At 43.3% G+C, this 20,000-nt stretch overlaps 1 protein-coding gene across 2 annotated transcripts in view; it reads left to right on the top strand.

The window, feature by feature from the left end:
- LOC143282038 (phospholipid-transporting ATPase ID-like) overlaps nucleotides 1–20,000 on the top strand; it is a 102,192-nt gene that overhangs the window by 3,171 nt on the left and 79,021 nt on the right. The window contains exons 1-2 of one of the 2 annotated variants that reach the window (XM_076587464.1): nucleotides 2,737–2,815; nucleotides 18,804–18,881. The gene's annotated coding sequence lies outside the window, so the exon portion shown is untranslated. Of the gene's footprint in view, nucleotides 1–2,736; nucleotides 2,816–18,803; nucleotides 18,882–20,000 lie in introns of those variants that run through there. The other variant, XM_076587463.1, reaches the window with a different exon arrangement.

Genomic DNA, 20,000 nt, shown 5'->3' with positions numbered 1-20,000 from the left:
GGTCTATTAACAGGTAGTTGTGTTTTTTTTCTGCTCCGTAGTGTGGATGTGCCGGTGAGCGAGTGAAAGCGCGCGCGTATGCGTGTATCAGTGTGTGAAACCGCCACTAATTAATTAAGTAGGCCAGAGTATACGTCCCTCTGACGACAGTCGTTTCCATAAATCTTCTCACTTCGGAGACTGACAACACGGGTTGAAGAGGAGGGATAGGGGTAGGGGGGAGGGGGTGTGATCACCCACCATAAGAACATGACAAGAAGAGAGTTTGTTGTTCGATATGATTATTTGACGAGGAACACTCGAGGAAGAGGAAGATCTTGCCCTGGACGCACCAGTTACGTTTGGGAGTCAGCGACGATCGAGACTGTATGCTTGGCCTACGTGATCCGCGCTTCCTTTCGTAAACGTTCCGATGTTAATCCGGCATGGAAGACAGTCACCACCAGTCTGCTGTGCGTCAGGCCGGAAATTTCCGTTGGACAACTGACACTCTTACACATCCGAGAAGTAGTGGATGACACACCAGATTCAGGACTAGTTTACTGACTATACAGAGATTGATAAACTCACTATTGAAATGTAAACAACTTAAGCCAAGTAAGTTAATAAAATGTCTATTAAAACCAGTATAATCACACACACACACAGACACACAGACACACACACACACACACACGATGTTTTCCTCATCCTATCTCTCATAATTATTTGTTACACGCTCTTTCATTCCCCGTCTCCCAGCCGCACCCCCCAAAGCCACCCATGCCTCAGAACTCCCCCTTCTTTCTCTGCTTCCACTCACCCTCCACGCCATCCTCTTCACGTCGCAAACACCCTTCCCAATAATAACAATTTGTAAATATTCACTCCAAAGGTAGATACGCACATTACATTGACAATGGTGCACAGTCACTCATATAAACACCCCTGGCCCGCCTCGGTACCCGCCGCATAATGGGCACACACCGGCGATCTCGACGCAGTCTTCCCATTTCAGTGATCCCATCAGAGGCGGGAGAGGGGTGGACAAGATGCGGAGCTGTAGAGGCGTAGGGGTAGGGCAGAAATGTCCAAGATTGAGTAATGATGTCTCTGATGGGAATCAAACCCGCACTGTTCCAACTGTTAATCTGCGACTGATGAACTATTTCGCCGTAACGGCTGGTATACGTATATCGTAGAGCTGAGATTAAGCCGGGACACAACTGATATTGACCTTAAAGGTCAGTGCAACATATCCTTTAAACTGAAACACATTTTCGTTTATTTATCTGTTGGTTCAGTTTGAAAACATTAGAATACGACAGTTTAAATCTTTCTTTAATTCTAATCACGACAAATATATCAGTATAGCGCCTAATTAAATAATCAGTTTGCTGTAAGTGCTTTACAATTATAATAGTACCAATCCAACGAAGGAGCAATCATGACAAATTATACTGAACAAGACGCTGCATCAAAAGTAACTGGTGTAACAACAATAATGATCTAATCCACACGTACAGCACCTCTCGTGCAAAACAATCTCAGTTAGTGACTGTACAGTGTAAAACCCCGGCAATGAGTAAAACCGCATACATTTAAACACAAAGTACCAACATCCAAAAACGTACACAAACACCAAAGCACCTTCAGACAGACACACACACACACACCTCTGTATATATATATATATACTGAAAAACTGTGTGTATATATATATATATTTTTTTTTTTTTAAGATTTAACTTGATTATCATTTACGATTTAAAGGCTCCATTCGTTTAAGTATGACTGATGTTCAAAGGTACGCACAAAAGAAATATCAAGAAAGTTTGCAAGCATATGAGTGTACACAATTTTTAAATGAATGCCCGATTCTTCACAAAAATAATGAGAAACGCGCACGCAGCTCCACACTCAACGATAAAGGTGTGGCCGCAGTCCTCCCCACCCTCCTCATCGTCCCAACCTCGGCATCGATCTCTTCTTCTTTAGGCTGTTGCAGACAACATTGATAATGGCATTGAATTACTTGATGTGGCTGGAGTGCATAAGATGAGTGAAACAAATAACTGAAACGAAATCAGAGAGAGAGAGAGAGAGAGAGAGAGAGAAGGTGGGGGTGCAGGCTGCATGGGGGTGATGGGGTGACGATCGATGTTTTTTCATTCACTGACGTTTTCATGTACCCTGCTCGGCTTCTGCTATTGTGGCCCCCAGGAATAAACACGACCGAGTCCAAGCCTTTATCATTCCAAGCGTACTTGCAACTCTTTTCTGACAAGATGTGTCAACATAAACAGCACGATTTCAACTGCTTGAGATTATGTTGGTAACGTTCAATAAATGGAGCAAGTCATTGTCAACAACACATTCCAGTGTGTGTTTCTTCCCAAAAGGCTATGAGTAAGGCCGAACAGTGATGTTTGCTGCAAACGAAAGGTACTGGATTCAACTTTCGCTCTCATTCCTCTCATTACCTCTGGGAACCACAACATTCCTTTGTTTACAGCTGACGTAGTGATGCTGTCGTCACCCCTGAGGCGGGAGTACTTTTAAAATCAAAAGACGGTATTAATAGTATTACATTTTTTTTATTGTCTCATGCTCTTGTGTCTTGCTTTATGCGCAAATCCTTTCACCTTATTCCTATTCAGCTCAAATTAATAGTACTAGTGTTTTGCTGATTCTTGATATTGATGCAGTCCAGTTCCAATGAAGTATCCCTTTCTTCGGGTCGCTTCCGACCTCATTTGCATATCAAGATGGTGGTGCAATGGTATGACCACTTGCTGCACTGAGAAAAGTGTTATGGTTGTGTTTCGATGTTACGGTAAGTGGAGGATATGAACGTGAACGCAGAATTCAGTAAATACCTCAACACACTAATCCAAACTGTGTCGTAAATATGACAATGGTCTTGACGGGGTTTAGTCCTTCCTTTCGTTCGAAACTGTGACGAGATCCGACTGAAGAAACGAACACTGCTACCGGATGCGATTTGTTGATCGCAGGCGAAATCGCAGAACCAAAACAAGTTTTGTCCTCGGATAATTTTATACGAGCATTGTTAATAAATCATTAACATTTGCTTATCATAAAGTGTTGTGTTTTGCAAGAATTTGTTAAAAGATTTCCTCTTTGCATGGAAGCAAAAAAAACAAAAACATTTTAGTATATTTTCAAAAATAATTTACGTCAACAGCAGTCGATGCTGCGCCTCGTGTTCACACAACAACAGGTACATCTCCAGGCGACTTTCGTTTTTTCTCCAAATTGTTGTTAGGGAGGCGGATGCAAGGTGGTAGTGAAGTTATAATTTTCAAAAGCCTTACCAATGGGTTATTCTCTCTCATGGAAGAGCAATTCTCGCCCTCCTAAAACTCATGATTACCAAACTACATCCACAAATAACCAAAACAACACACAAGATGCACAAGATGAAAATATCCACTGAGCCAGTCACTCTTGTGACACAGTTGCTGGTAGTTCATTGGGATTAATTTTATTTCAGTGTATTTACTTATTTGTATATTTTGCTTATATTTATGACTTGATAAGAAAGTTTATTTTTCCCTTTTTAGTTTTTGTTAATGTTTAAAACAAACTTAGGGAAGGCTCTAAAGGCCTGACCAGCGGGTTGATACATTGAGTTTATTTGTTGGTCAGGCATCTGTTCCTTTTTTTTTCTTTTTTTTTTCTCTATAGTACTTTAGTAGCATGTATTTTGATCAGTCTTCATGCTTTGGCACCTCCTTTAAACTGTAACTGAAATTCATAAGGGTAACATTTGCTGCCTGAAAGATATAATGAGGGGGTGGGGTGGGGACCCTTTATTTGAACATTTCAGATCAAATTAGTACACTTTTCATATAAAATGTATGATTGTTCACTTGGTTAAAAGGGTAGGTGGAAGTGTCTGTAGTTCATAAATGACTTTTGTGTAATGTATATGATGAAATAAAAAAGAAAGTGGGCTGGAACCAGATACCATGAAGGTATTCAAATACATCAGATACACGTATCATTGAAATTGATTGAAATCAAATGTCTGTATTCACCTATTTGTGGGAGGTGTGGGATATCTGAATGCACATGCATACTGCATATTTCATTTGGTTTGTGCCATTTGTTTTACCTGACATGATAAACACATGTATACTGTGTGTGTGTGTGTGTGTGTGTGTGTGAGGACATTCAGATTTGGCCCTCTGACAATATTCTTCATAAATCTTCTGCTCCATCCACCAGATGGTTAAGTTGTCCTGAACAATCGAACAAGTGAGCATTTCAAACCATATATGGTCCAGTCTTGATATAGTATACGTTTCTCATGTGATCAAACCAGAAATGATATTATTTAACACAACAGATCTTCACGGCTTCAGAAGTGGAAGACCGCAGTGATACAGTTATTTACAGTTATTGGAGGCTTTTAATTTTTTTTAAATCAAATAAAAGCAACAGCAGTTCTTTGTGAACACTGACAGCGATGTTTCCAAACTATATAAATATCAGTGATGACTCAGAGAGGACATCTGTAAGATCATTGATATATTCTCCCCATTTCTTACCCCACGATCTTTTATTCTCCCCTGTACCCCACTGCCTCTCCCCCCAAAATGCAAAGAACAACCACCACCCCCCTTTCCCCCCAAAAAAAAAAACAACAAAAAATTACAAGAACAACACAAAGTTACACACAATTCCTAACACAATGTGATAGATGTTTATCGTTTGACATCAGTCGAGCAGGCAGGGCCAGCAGATGTGGATGCAGTTCAAGCAGGAAGGGGTGGGTGTGGGGATGTGGTTGTCAGTGTCATTGATCCACACACACTGAAGGAGCTGGCAGGATCAGAAGAGAGAAACAGCTGTCACCACCTCTGTGTGTGTGTGTGTGTGTGTGGTGTATGTAGTGTGTGTGTGTGTGCGTGTGTGTGTGCGTGCATGCATGCACGCCTGTGTGTATGTGTGTGTGTGTGTATGTGAGTGTACACATGTATATATATATATATATGTGTGTGTGTGTGTGCATGTGCATGCACTGTTAAATGTGTGTGTGTGTGTTTGTGTGTGACTCACTCAGTCACTGACTGCTGACCTTGCCATAATGAGGGCCTTTGAAAGTGGCCCCAGCACTGATCAAGGAATGAAGGGGAAGGAGGGAGGGGGTCAAGGAGGTGGGTGAGAGTTAATGGGAGGCTGGGTGGGAGGGTATATAAAATATATTGACCAGTTTGTGCATGATGGCTGAAGATTGATCCTTGGATGAGTGAAGGCTGGTTGGTTTATGAGTGATGGTCGACAAGTGAAGATAAGTGCATGACCTAGAATTGATGAAATTGTTCTTTACACAATTGAATTATAAAGGTGAATCAAGATTTACAAATGGGTGAGTGAGGATTGATGAATTTATATGGGAATAGGGGTTGGTGCACATTTGAGGGAAGATAGGTGAAGGGATAAATATTAATAGAAAATTTGTTTAGTGATGATTGATAAATGGATGAATTTCGATTCAAATGTTACACTTACAGTGAAGAGTGATTAGTGAAGATTGATAAATAGGCCTGGGATGGGCGAAGATCGATCAATAAATGGATGATTGTTGGTTGGAAAATGGTTGGGTGAAGATTGGTAAATACTGAAATAGGTGAGTGGTTTTGATGGAGAGAGAGATAGAGAAAGGATGAATGTAAAGCATTGGTTAGCAGTTGATAAGCAAGATAAAGAGGATGGCAAACAGTGCAGAGTCCCCTGTTCAAAGTGGTGTCATTGACGCACAGTTATGTCAAAACACTGTCAGGAGAGGTTAAAAAAAAGAAAGAAAGAAAGAAAGAAAATGATAGCACTACAGGGAAGAGGAGGGAGGTGGGGTTTTGCTGAAGATGGATTGTGGATGGGGTGGCGGGGTTGTGTGGAGAGTGTTACAGTAAAATGCATATTTTTATGCCTCATTTTAGTTTTAGCCTGTATCATGCAGGTGTTGTTTTAAAAGATGAAAAATTATCATAATTTACTGAAGTAAGGGGAGATAAAGAGGTGTGGTTGTCGGAAGTACAGACACAGGGGGGAAAGGGACAGGGAGAAAGTGGGGAAAGTGCATGTGTAGGTGATGGTGTGTCATTGGGTGGATGATGATGTGTTGGTGTGTGGGTGATGTGTCATTGAATGGAAGGGTATGTGTCAGTGTGTGGGTGGTGATGGGTTAGTGTGTGACTGGTGATGGGTCAGGACTGGTGATGTGTCAGTGGGTGGGTGGTGATTGGTCAGTGGGTGACTGGTGGTGATGGTTCAGTGTGTGACTGGTGATGTGTCAGTGGAAGGGTGGTGATGGGTTAGTGTGTGACTGGTGATGTGTCAGTGGAAGGGTGGTGATGGTTAAGTGTGTGACTGGTGATATGTCAGTGGAAGGGTGATGATGGTTCAGTGTGTGACTGGTGATGTGTCAGTGGGAGGGTGGTGATGGTTCAGTGTGTGATTGGTGATGTGTCAGTGGGAGGTTGGTGATGGGTCAGTGTGTGATTGGTGATGTGTCAGTGGGAGGTTGGTGATGGGTCAGTGTGTGACTGGTAGTGTGTCAGTGGGTGACCGGTGGTGTGTCAGTGGGTGGGTGGTGATGGTTCAGTGTGTGACTGGTGATGTGTCAGTGGGAGGGTGGTGATGGGTCAGTGTGTGATTGGTGATGTGTCAGTGGGTGGGTGGTGGTGTGTCAGTGGGTGACTGGTGATGGGTCAGTGGGTGGGTGGTGGTGTGTCAGTGGGTGGGTGGTGGTGGTGTGTCAGTGGGTGGGTGGTTGTGTGTTAGTGTGTGACTTGTGGTGTGTTAGTGTGTGACTGGTGATGAGTCAGTGTGACTGGTGGTGATGTGTCAGTGTGTGACTGGTGGTGCGTCAGTGGGTGGGTGGTGATGTGTCAGTGTATGTCTGGTGATGGGTCAGTGGGTGGGTGGTGATTTGTCAGTGGGTGGGTGGTGATGGGTCAGTGGAAGGGTGGTGATGGGTCAGTGGGTGACTGGTGATGGGTCAGTGGGTGACTGGTGGTGTGTCAGTGGGTGACTTGTGGTGTGTTAGTGTGTGGTTTGTGGTGTGTTAGTGTGTGACTGGTGATGGGTCAGTGTGTGGGTGGTGATGTGTCAGTGGATGACTGGTGATGTGTCAGTGTGTGACTGGTGGTGATGTGTCAGTGTGACTGGTGGTGTGTCAGTTTGTGTGTGGTTATGTGTCAGTGGATGACTGGTGATGGGTCAGTGGGTGGGTGGTGATGTGTCAGTGTTTGACTTGTGTGTCAGAAGGTGGGTGGTGATGTGTCAGTGTGTGACCTGTGTGTCAGAAGGTGGGTGGTGATGGGTCAGTGGATGACTGGTGATGGGTCAGTGTTTGGGTGGGTGGTGTGTCAGTGTGTTGTTGATGTGTCTGGGTGGGTGGTGATGGGTCAATGTGTGGGTGAGTGATGTGTCAGTGTGTGGGTTGTGATGGGTCAGTGTGTGGGTGGTGATGGTCAGAGGGTGACTGGTGATGTGTTAATGGATGGGTTGTGATGGGTCAGTGTGTGGGTGATGATGGGTCAGTGTGTGACATGATGGGTCAGAGGGTGACTAGTGATGTCTTAATGGATGGATTGTGATGGGTCAGTAGGTGATGTGATGGGTCTGTATGTGGGTTGTGATGGGTCAGTGTGTGGGTGGTGATGGGTCAGTGTGTGGGTGGTGATGGGTCAGTGTGTGACATGATGGGTCAGTGGGTGGTGATAGGTCAGTATATGTGGTGATGGGTCAGTGTGTGCATGGTGGTGGGTGAGTGGGTCAGGGATTGGTTAGTGGATGAGCCATGATAATCATTGAGCATGAGGATATCCAATGGATATGTTGGGAGAGAAGTAGGGGATGGGCATGGGTGGTAAGAGACACCACTAGCATGTGAGCCTGTTATTTATGCATGCAGTGTGTGGTGGGGGTGGGGATGGGTGTCAACACAGCAGTCACAAGCTCAAGGCCATGAAGGGATCCAGTTGTGGTGGAGATCACAAGTGAGGACCCCAACCCCCCTTTCCACCCCACCCTTACCACCCTGAGTGAGAGGCAACTCCGTTGGCAAGAGAGCTGCTATCCTGTCCATGTATCTGCTGTGCTATTGATCTCTTGTCTCTGGACACAAGTTGAGGCCAGCTGATGTGAAGGTCTGGCTTAATTAAAGCTCACTCAGCACAACACACCAGATATTTATATTCCCCTCTTCTCAGCTGTTCTGGGCCTCTGGTCAGAGGAGGGGTAGGGGGAAGTGAGTGAGTGGTGGGAGGGGGGTTGGTGGGGGGGGGGGGGGGGGGGGGGCAGCATTGGTGACAGGAAATGAGTACCCTCTCTGTTGCTCTGCTTTTTGAGCTTTCAGACTGTGTGGAGGTCATCTCTTTACTTACTGGTCTGTTGTGTGCCTTGGGCATCAGTGAGGGTTATTAATGGCATTCCATGGCTGTGAGGATGTGGAATGCGCAACAGGACATTATTGCGCAGTGTTGATGAATTTACTGTTTTTTCTTCTCCATTTCCACTCACCTAGATGATCTGTCTCTTCTGTCTCACTGTCTGTCATTTCTTCAAGTCTGTTAATTTTTCTTTAATTTAACGTCTTCACAGAGTTTTCACTTTGAGTGATATTTGATGTGGCATGTGTGTGTGGGGGGTGGGGGTGGAATCAGTATGATGTAAAAACACCTGTTCCACATGTGACACATGTGCTGCAGGGATTCTGATGAATGTGATGCAGTGTTGAATTCACTGAAAGTGAACACCAGTGTGGCTATAGTGGATTGTGTCATTGTCAGTAGAGATGTCTTGTCACATGCATGTGCCAAGTGTTAGCAATGCTTGTGTGGTTTATGGGTTACACTGTTAGCCATTTATAATGATGGCTGTTTATTATCACATGTTGTATCAAGTGCTCTCAATAACAATTGTTCTTGATTGTGGGTTATTGGGATCAGTAAATGGTGTGTGATCATATGCAACATCTAATGTTTTGTAGAATTGGGAAATATCATCATATTGTCACTTAAGTATGCCATATAGCCTTAGACCTTTTTGTATCAAGTGTAAATTATGTTGATGTTCAGGGTAGGTTTTTTAGTCCTCTGCAAGAAGTTGATAGAATGATCAACTCGTGTGTCCTTGGTTTAGATCCATAAATATGACTACTTATACCTGATTTTCTTTTCCAGGTGTATTTATAAAAAAAAAAAAAAAGTAGGTCATATTGGATCAGTTTTACAGTTTTTCAGCCCTGGTATGGCCTTGTTTGGTGGGCTGGACTATAAACAACAAAAGTTATAAAGAAAAGAGCCTCAGACTGTGTCACAGAATGTTGTGAAGAATTTTGTCAAACAGTTGAGAAATGATCTGTTCCACGCATGCACCATGTTCTCTTCTCAGTAGTCCCCAGGAACTTGTGTCTGTTGTGTCAGGTATGTGGATAGGTGGGGTAAAACTTACCACATTACATGGCTTTCATGTGAGAGTTCTCTATACATTGTAATTTTCCAGGGGGGTGGCAGAGGAAAATCACTATGGACTCTGTATTGATTGGCCATGGCAGTCAGGTCACATTTGTTCCCTGTTTTCCCTCAGCTGTGCACAGTAAGTGTAGACAACTGTTGACAGATAAACACCTTGGGAATGTGCTGTGAACATATATATGGATCTATAGACAACATGGGACTGAAATGGGTAAGCTCACAGTGGCTTGTACTGAGTGGTGTCCTGACTGTGTCACCTCCACATGTTCAGAGAATGGCCCAGCTGAAGTTTGCTGAATGTGGCCCAATTTTCATTGTTATTTTATTCTTAATTACTTGTCTTCAGAGTTATATGTTTCTTTGAGCTCTCTTTGTACACACACACACACACACACACACACACACACACACACATATATATATATATATATATATTCTGGTATATTTATTTACTGATTTGTTTACAGTGTTCTGTTTATTTTATTTTATTTTTGTTTGCTGTTTTTCATTTATATACACATCTATGTATGTTTTCAGAATTTGTTAGGCTCTCAAGGCTTGACCAGTGCGTTGGGTCGGTTTGTGGATCAGGCATCTGCTTCCTTAAAAAAAAAGGAGAGGGAAAAAAGCAGAGTGGTGTAGAGATGTCCGCCCCCCAACCCCCCTTTTTTATGCAGAGTGGTATAGCATATATGGATCAGTCCACACACTTTGATAGGTTGATTCCTCTATGATTGAGTCTGAAACTCATTCAGAGAAGCTTGATGAAGACTGAAGACAGTGCTCTTATGTCACACACACATGCCACACACACACTCTCTTCGTATGCTTGACAGAGCAAATGACAGCACAGTGTAGCACAAATGCACATTTTGCATGCACACAGAATATGAAGGCACATTTTCATGTGCGCACTTTCCCACTCATATATAATGCAAACAGGTATTCACATAATTTGCATGCCCATATCAGTGTATCTACACACACACACACACACACACACACACACACACAATTCCCTCCCCACCCCACCCCCCTACCCCACCCCCCACGCACACGCAAAAGTTCATACCATCTCTCTCTTTTTTCTTTTTTTTTTGCCCCAGTTTCTGACCATTTGAGAATGGAACCTTCATAAAAAACCCCAACCAACCAAAAAATCCACTTATATGTTTAAAACTAAGAGTGCACTAGTATACAAAGTTTGTTTCAGAATGTAACACAACATCACTTCCATTTTCAAATTTCACTTCTGCACAGAAAATGTTCTCCCAGAATATGATAGTATACAAAGAACCAAATCTAATGGTACAACAGATTCTACTTGAACATTTTCTCTCTCCCTACGTACCCCCATCTTAACTCAGTTTTTCTACCCCCCCCCCTCCCCACCCTCCTCCACACACACACACACACACACACACCATCCCCCCTATCTTTATGTCTCTGTCAGTCTCTTTGTCTCTGTCTGTCTCTCTCTAGTCTCTGTCTCTGTCACTCAGCTCTCTCTTGCTCTCTGTCTCCCATATGCCTTTATGTAGTATAGTATTTACATTCCACGACTTTAAGTATCATTGTGTAGCGTATGCAATGACATTTTTGATGTAGTTTTGTGTAGTGTAGTTCTACTCTTCTAAAATCCTTGCATGCACCACAGTCAAACAGCTTTTCAGCGCTATGAACAGTCTACAGGTAAAATGAAAAACACTCCTCTCCCTACAATATTTTCGGTGCAGGAATTCCCTCAAATTTTCTGACTTCTTCACTGGCAAAATATCATGCATTTGTGAGAAGCTTGACTCTGTTGTGTGTCCTTATTCACCCGTTACAGAACGCGTGTACAGTGGTCCTGTTTTATATTGTTTCCAACCGCTTACTGAAGATTTTGTGAAGAAAGTGTGCCTGAGTGCTTGTCCGAAATCCTGTGAGCTTGACTCTGTCCCGACTTCTTTGTTGGTTGAATGTATTGATGTTCCACTGCCACATATTACTCGTGTCATCAATTCTTCCTTACTGTCTGGTTGTTTCCCTGAAAGCTTCAGATCTGCTGTTGTACGTCCACTCATCAAGAAACTATCTTTGGATCATAATTGTATGAAAAATTCTCGACCTGTCTCCAATCTGTCATTTTTATAAAAACTGCTAGAAAAGATCATATTGTCACAGCTCTTAGCTCATCTGGAACAAAATGGTTTACTTAATTCCCACCAGTCAGTTTATAGACGTGGTCATAGTTGCGAAACAGCCCTGCTTAGAATAGTGAATGATTTGCTTTCGGGATTTGATGAGGATAAGATCTGTTCTCACTCTCTTAGACTTGTCAGCAGCTTTTGACACTATCGACCACTCTGTCCTCTTGAACAGACTTAAAACTTCCTTTGGTATTTGTGATACTGCACTAGCATGGATCACGTCTTACCTGTCAGATTGTACACAGAAAGTGTGAGTAAATGGTAGATACTCCAGTGTATCTGCCTTAAAATATGGTGTCCCACAGGGTCCGTCCTAGGTCCTTTTCTTTTTGTGCTGTATGCGGCTCCTGTGTCGGATGTCATCAGTCATCATGCGATGTCGCATGAGAGCTTTGCTGATGACACACAACTTTATCAGTCGGCTTCCATAGCTGAATTTGATGCACTGGTGACTCAAACATGGGAGTGCATTGCTGGCCTAAAGGACTGGATGACTCTCAACAAGCTGCAACTAAATGATGAAAAGACTGCATTTATGATAACCTGTCCAAAGTATCAGTATCAGTATCAGTAGCTCAAGGAGGCGTCACTGCGTTCGGACAAATCCATATACGCTACACCACATCTGCCAAGCAGATGCCTGACCAGCAGCGTAACCCAACACGCTTAGTCAGGCCTTGAGAAAAAAAAAAAAAAAAAAAAATATATATATAAGCGTACATACATAAATAAATAAATGATAATTATGATGAAAAAAAAAGAAAAAAAAAGATAGTAGTAATGAAAATAATGATAAAATAATAATAATAATAAATAAATAATTAAATAAATAAGACAACAATGATGATAAATAAGCAAATAAATATAAAACATGAAGACACACATTCACACATACACCCACACATGCATAACAGATATGCCCCCAAAACGCAGTTTCATAGGTATGAAAGCACAGTCAAATACATATAAACGTACATGAGCTCCAACACACAGACACACACACACACACACACACACACACACACACACCACAAATTTCCCTGCACCTCCTCTACCCCCTCCTCCACACACTCGTAGTTTCTAGTCTATGTATCGCAGCTTCCACGGCACACACACACACACACACACACAAACACGCACACGCACACACACACACACTCACACACACAGATGAACACTTACTTGTACAAGCACACACACACACGCCCATATCTCCCACCCCCAACCCCACACACATATATACAAAGATATATATATATAATATATACGTTCCAATATCCTGATGCTCCCACAGTGTAGGCATGCATACACTCACATACCTCATCCTCTATCTCACCTCCTCCCTGCACCCCCACCTCCCCCTCACACACACACACACACAACACACACACACACACACACACATGCACAGAACTCTCCTGACACTTGCGTGCACTTACACTCTCACGCATGCACAAACGCACTCAAAAACACAGACCCACACATACACACATACACACACGCACAGAGGCTGCCACTGATTGGCCGCAAATGGGATGGGAAAAGATCTCTGATGGCAAGAATGTGGCGTCTAGTGTGTTGCTCAGTCTACTGTATTTGGAAAAGCCCACAGAGACTCTGTTCCGTTTTGAAGAAATTTGCGCAATGTTGGTTTGGAAATGATGCCGATATTTGTTTGATTTGCAAAGCATCATGCTCTACCTTTCATGTTAGACTTATGGCCGCTCCCGCTCTCTGCTTTTATTTCTTTGAGGCGATCGATGGTGTGATGGCCTTGTACCTGTTCTTTTTGATATTCTTTGACTTTTCTGAGGATTTCCGATTTTCCTAGATGTAGGCCGCTCGTTGGTGTTTCGTTACCAGCAAGTCTGTCAGCTCGCTCATTTCCCTTAACTCCTGCATGTCCCGGGCAGTATGACCATGTGAGTTTTTTTATCTGAAAGTTGCGCATTGCCTTATGCCACTCTGGGCTTCCCATTCCGTTTTCAATTTTCTGTATGAGGTTCATTGAGTCGGTTAGAATCATGGCATGTTGGTTTCCAGGCGTATGGATGGACGATAGCCACTGGAGGGCATGTGTCACAGCTTCAACTTCCATCGTTAGGCTGGAGGTTGTGACTTTGTAGGCAGCATTCTCTTCCCTAACTGTTTTTCCATTTTGTTTCGCAGTGAATCCCCAACCGGATTGGTCTTTGGTGACTGAGCCATCTGTGTATATGATGATGTCCTCTTCTTTACTGTTTTCTTCTATGAGTAGTTTCACTTCCGCATCAGTTTTGCCCTCTGGCCATTCCCGACAATGTCTTCCTAGAGTGGGTGAAATGGCTGTGTTGAATAGATGGTTGAGGTTTTCGGGGGTTTTCTCCCATTCTTTTGTTTCTTTCAGGTCTTGTAGTCGGCATACTAGCTGGATTGTGTCTTCTGCTTGCCCCATCCATGATCTTCCTCGCCCTAGACGGCTGCCTTTTGGTTCTTTGACTGCGTCATGCAGTGGGTTTTGAGGGTTTTCTAATGCTTTGAAGTAGGTCTTGACCTGTTCTAACTTGTTTCTGGCCTGCACTGAAGGAAGGTCAAGCAGGTATCGCATGGTTTCTGTGGGCGTGTCTTTTGTTGTTCCAAGGATCAGCCTCATAGCTTCATTTTGTACTCTTTCTAATTTTAGGAGGTTGCTTTGAGACGGTGTTGTTAGCCCAAGTCCGTAGTTGATCACACTGAGGACGAGTGATTGGTATAGCAGGAAGAGGTGGCGTTGTTCAATACCTTTGGTTGCCATTGCCTTTAAGACTGAAAGGCCTTTTTTGCATTTGAGAACAGTATTTTCCGTATGTTTTCTGAAGGTCAGCATCCTGTCGAAGTGTATTCCTAGGTAGCGTAGGCATTCAGTTTTCTCGATCCGAATCCCATCGAATGACACAGAAGGTGGTGCTTTGCTCGCGGTTCTGTTGTTCAGAGTGCACAGTAACGTTTGGGCTTTCGCTGGATTGATGGAAGATCCTGTGTCTTTGCACCATTGAGCAATATTGTTTAGTTGTTTCTGGATGGCTTTGGTTCTTTCCTGAGCATCTTTCGAAGTTTTGAAGACCAGGCCATCATCCGCAAGAGTAAGCACCCGAGCTATTCCATTGTTGTTTAAGTCTGCAAGGCCCTTCGTGTAGACATTGTAGAGGACAGGAGAGAGCGGAGACCCTTGTGGCAGTCCCATGGATAGTTTAGAAGGTGCAGACATCCAATCTCCAAGGCGTAGGACGATGGTTCTTTCCTGAAGCGCTGCTGCTATCCATCTTGTCAGTGTCAAACTTACTCCATACCTTAGTAGCAGCTCCATGAGGTGTGCAAACTGGACTTTATTGTAGGCATCTTCAAGGTCGATTGCTACTGCTAGTGTTTCTTCTTTCCTTTGAAATCTTTCATACACCTCATATGCAAAAGCAGCTGCATTTTCCCATGTGGACTTGCCTGTTCTGTAACCACCTTGATTTGAAGGGAGAATGTGCCTGTGTTCAAGATCCCTTGCAAGTTTCCTGGCTATCATGCGTTCCATTAGCTTTCCAGCGATGTTTTGCATGGTTAGGATCCGGTAGCCGCTTACCTGATGATGGTCCTTTCCTGGTTTTGGTATGGGTTTTAAGAAGCTGTGTGTCCAGTCCTCTGGCACATGTCCATTGTGGAAACTGTTTTGATATAGATTGAAAAGTTTGCTTCTGTCTTCTTCCGATAGTTCCTTGATGTCCAAGTAGCGAACTTTGTCTGGGCCAGGGGCAGATTCTTTCTTGCATTTAGCTATTGCTTCATTTAGATCATCTATTGTCAAGTCATGATCAGGTCCAGTCTGCATAAGGGTTTGGTTTAACTCCTCAACATATTTCTTTTTCTCATCTAAGTTTCTTTGATCACTCTGTTGTATGAAACGTTTGAGCAGGGCGGATCCTTTTTCTTCGTTTGTCTTAAGCTTGGTTCCGTCAGTGTCTACCATGTCTGGGGTTGTTGTGCACGTTTTCCCTTCCATGCGACGATAAAATTGCCAGAACTCTGTCAATGTTGAGTCATAACTGAGTGCCTCGCAAAACTGTTTCCACTTGTCATTTTTGGCCTCTTGAGCAATGGTTTCAAACTGTTTAGTTTTTTCTTTCATTTTTGTTTCAATATCTTTGTCTGGAGATGGTTTTGTTCTTTCTTTTTGCCAAAGTTTGACAGCCGCATGTTTTTCTATCCAGGCTCTCTCTGTGTCGGTATTCCACCATGGGGGCTGAATAGTTTGCATCCTGTTCAGTGCCGTTCTTTTGTTTCTTCTGCGTCTTAATTTTTCGATGACGGTTGTCTCTTTGGTTTCATACTGAAATGGATCACGCGGTTTCATGCAGCGTTTGTCTGACAGTTTCTGTAGACTGAAAACTACCGGGAGGTGGTCACTGCCTTGGTGTGGAAGCGTCTCTGCATTCATTTCTGCTCTGAATTTTGGAGATGTTAGAGCGATGTCGATCACACTGTCACTGTCCCCTTGTCTTGTTCCAAGGCGAGTTGGGGATGTGGTTGTTAATGGGCTAAGAAGAATTTCCCCTATCATTCCTTCAGGTGTGAGTCCTTGTGGGTTGGTGTTCCGCTGGTCCCATAGCTTGGATCTTGCATTGAGGTCTCCACAGATAATGACTGAGTCTCCAAGTTCGTTCTCTATTTCCTCTAAAAAGGCCCAATCCTCTTTTGTTGTGCAGGTTCCTGGGTGAACATAGGCATTGATGAGCACGATGGTTTTGTGAATTCCGTCAGGTTTTTCAAGACGCACCCCCAATAGTTCACATGAGTTGCTACACCATTTCTCTAGATTTATGGTGGAAACTTTGTTTTTTAGGTTTTTGTTCAGTATGATTGCTACTCCTCTTCCTTCATTCCTTTGAAAGACTGTGAAATTCTCAAAATGTATTGGTCTGTCTGCACTTGTTCTGGTCTCTTGGAGACATAAAATGTCAAAATCATATGCCAATTTCTCAATTGTTGAGATTCTCATTCTCGCGCTGGAACAATTCCAACTGCCGATTCTAAAGAATTTCTTTGACAGTCGCTCTGCTTTTGTCATTCTCCTACCTAAGCACAATCTTTTCCCACCTCTTTTGCCACGCCTGTTTTGGGGTTTTGGGGATCTGAATTTATGTCTCGTGCAATGCAGCTGATCCCCGAGGTGCACACGAGACAGAGTTTTGTAAGTATCCATAGAAGGGTGTTCTATGTGGTGAGGGAAAAGTTCGGTTGCCCTGACAGAGCCTCTTATCAGGGAAGGGCAATGGATGTCCATCTGTGTGGAGTCCGTCAGCCTGGTGTCGCCCTAAGGCCAGACTGCATACAGTTAGTGACTGTTTAACCCAACAGCCATTCATCCCATTGGTACTGTATGAAAGCCGTGGGATTGGGGATTTTTGTCAGGTTGTCTCCTCTTAGCCAGTGGAAGGGTACATCTGGGTATTGTTGTGCAGCAGATTTTATTTTACAGAAAAATACAGGTCCTTCTCTAATATTCCCCGAGCGAGCCAAAGAAGTTTCGTCAACATCCTTCCTTTCCTGACTCTGTTCTGATTCAGTAGCACACCTGTTTCTTTTTCTCTTCGCAGTCTTGGTGTAATCCTGGACCAGTCTCTTTCCTTCCAACAGCACATTTCGAATATCTGTAAAGTTGCCTATTTGGAACTGCATAGAATCAGCTCTATCCGCCACTATCTCTCAACGGATGCAACCAAGACACTTGTATGCTCTCTGGTTCTCTCAAGATTGGATTACTGTAACTCTCTTTTGGCTGGCCTTCCCAAATATCTATTAGACAGACTCCAATGAATTCAGAATAACACTGCCAGACTCATTTGCAGAGCTTCTAAATTTGACCATGTTTCTCCTCTCCTTCAGTCTCTCCACTGGTTGCCCGTTTCTGATTGAATAGACTATAAGCTATCCGCTCTGACCTTTTCTGCAGTCAACGGATCTGGCCCCAAGTATCTTTCTGAACTCCTCCATATCTATACCCCATCTCGCCAGCTCTGTTCTTCCTCTGATACTCGACTTCTCAGGATACCTCACGTCAGAAGTAAGACCTATGGACACAGATCGTTTTCTTTTCAATCGCCAAAGACGTGGAACAAGCTCCCTGATAACCTCCGTCATTCTGATTCCCTTGCATCTTTTAAATTTCGTCTCAAAATTCACCTTTTCCCTCAGCAATAAGTTCAATTGTGGCAGGTCCACTTCCTTTGCGTTAGCTGTGCTTGACTATGTGTGTATACATATGTATGTGTACATAACTACATGCATGTATATGAATGTGTATAGTGTGTGCATGTGTTTATGTAAGTTTGTGCCTGCCTATGTGTGCGTATGTGTTAGGGTAGCTGTTAGATACACATGTATGTTAAAATGTATTATGCGTTTGTGTGTGTGTGTTTGTGTGTGTGGTTAGTCACATTTTGGTGTGTGTATGTAACATTGATGTAATGTTTTATGTTAACAAAAGTGTTTTTGTAAAGCACCTAAAGCAGATTTCTGGATAGTGTGCTATATAAGTATCCATTGTTATTATTATTATTATTATTAGTGTAGACCCTGTTTCAGGGTGGGGACTGGATGGAAAAAATGTGCCAGTGCTTATCTATTATCCTCGATAATAAAGAATTTGTCTTGTCTTGTCTCTCTTTACACACACACACACACACACACACACACACACACACACACACACACACACATATATGTGTGTGTGTATGTGTGTGTGTGTGTCTCTCTCTCTCTCTCTCTCTTTCCTCACTCTGTGTTTCTGTCCCTGTCTCTGTCTGTCCGTCTGTCTCTGCCCATCTCTCTCTGAGTCAGTTTGAAATAAAAGTAATTTATTGTGTACCTCAAACAATCAAAACAGAAAATGCAGAAAAGAACCAGATTTAGGGGAGATAATGGAGAGTGCTTGTCCAAGGAATGGTCTGTGAAAAGGGAAGATAATGGAGTGTGGAAGTCAACCTCAATGATAGAGAACTTGAGTCTCTGTGTCTCTGTCTGTCTGTCTCTCTCTGTCCGTCTTTGTATCTCAGTGAATACAACAACAACAGCAAACAAGTTGACAGGGAGAGATGGGGTGTGTCTCATGTTTCAGATGACCTCAGGGCCTGCGGTCAGGCTGTCCAGGCTCCAGATTCAGAGGAGCTGACCACTACAGTGCACTAAGAACAAGGTGAGAGACATGTGGCCATGACAGTAATGTCTATTTTGTAATGCGCTCCACCCCTTTTGCATGGGACGGGGGACCAGAGCCCTAACAATTAACACCAATGAGGGGGAAAATGGCGACAAAAATTTACAACACAGGGCAAGGTATTTATACTAGCTCTACCTCCTTAGCATCGGCGCCCAGAGTGCTAACAATTAACACCAGTAGATATGATTAAAAAAAACAACCAAAAACAAACAAATAAACAAGCATCAACAACAAAAAAACACATGCAAACAACAACACCAAACAAACATGCAGCAGTTTCATCAAAACTTAAACAAGACAATGGAATGTATCGTCACACTACCCTTTGCCTCTGCTTGCCTCTATCAGTCTGTGTCTGCATGTCCCTTTCCTCCCCCCCTTGTCTTGTTTTCTGGGACATCAGGGGGTGGCAGAATGTGTGGGGAAGGTTTATGGGGCAGACCACTGAGATATGATAGGGCAGACACGGTGTGTGTTTGTGTGTGTAGGTGAAAGGTTGTAAACTGATATCATGTTGATTTTGTCCCCTCTGTCCAACTTGCTCCACACTTAGGTTCTTTGTATTGGAGAGAGAGAGAGAGAGAGAGAGAGAGAGAGAATGTGTTTGTATATATGTGTATGTTTGTGTGTCTTCGGTTGTTTGTCTTTCCAATCAAAGTGATAATTTATACACACACACACACACACACACGTGTGTGTGTGTGTGTGTGTGTGTGTGTGTGTGTGCTTGCATGTGTGCATGTGTGTGTGTGCGAGCACGTGTTTGTGCGCACGTGTGTGTGTGTGGAGGAGGAAGGAAAATGTAATCAGAGGGTTGAATGCATGGGTAGCAGAGGTGAAGGGGGTAGGGGGGAAGAGAGAGAGAGATAGGAGCCATTTGCTTTGCAGAGAAAGTGGATTAGCGGGTAGAAACTTGAGATAAGGAAGATAAAGAGGACAGTAAATAGTGCAGAGTTTCTTGTTCAAGTCATGTCATTTGTGCACATTCATATCAGACCACTGCCACTTTGAGGAGAAGTAAAAACAACAATAACGAAAACAACAAAACATTTTGCATGGAAGAGGGAGTGTATTTCAGCAGTGGATTTGTGGGTG

This window comes from Babylonia areolata, chromosome 5, assembly GCF_041734735.1.
Source record: "Babylonia areolata isolate BAREFJ2019XMU chromosome 5, ASM4173473v1, whole genome shotgun sequence".
In the NCBI taxonomy this organism is placed as follows: Eukaryota; Metazoa; Mollusca; class Gastropoda; order Neogastropoda; family Buccinidae; genus Babylonia; species Babylonia areolata.
The sequence above is the reverse complement of the archived record's forward strand: the minus strand, read 5'-3'. Positions and strand labels throughout refer to the sequence as shown.